The sequence below is a fragment of the Rhincodon typus genome, chromosome 5 (genome assembly GCF_021869965.1).
Source record: "Rhincodon typus isolate 14 chromosome 5, sRhiTyp1.1, whole genome shotgun sequence".
Classification (NCBI taxonomy): Eukaryota; Metazoa; Chordata; class Chondrichthyes; order Orectolobiformes; family Rhincodontidae; genus Rhincodon; species Rhincodon typus.
This window is the reverse complement of record NC_063336.1, coordinates 7009708-7010257: the sequence shown is the minus strand read 5'-3', so window position 1 is coordinate 7010257 and position 550 is coordinate 7009708.

The following is a 550-nucleotide window of genomic DNA, read 5'->3' as shown; positions in this document are numbered from 1 at the left end:
TGTAGTGAGGGCAGTGTCATTGAGACTGTAGTCAGGGCAGTGTCATTGAGACTGTAGTGAGGACAGTGTCATTGAGACTGTAGTGAGGACAGTGTCATTGAGACTATAGTGAGGGCATTGACATTGAGACTGTAGTGAGGGCAGTGTCATTGAGACTGTAGTGAGGGCAGTGACATTTAGACTGTAGTGAGGGCCGTGTCATTGAGACTGTAGTGAGGGCAGTGACATTGAGACTACAGTAAGGACAGTGTCATTGAGACTGTAGTGAGGGCACTGTCATTGAGACTGTAGTGAGGACAGTGACATTGAGACTGTAGTGAGGACAGTGTCATTGAGACTGTAGTGAGGACAGTGACATTGAGAATATAGTGAGGACAGTGTCATTGAGACTGTAGTGAGGACAGAGTCACTGAGGCTGTAGTGAGGACAGTGTCATTGAGACTGTAGTGAGGACAGAGTCACTGAGGCTGTAGTGAGGACAGTGTCATTGAGCCTGTAGTGATGACAGTGTCATTGAGACTGTAGTGAGGACAGAGTCATTGAGACTGTT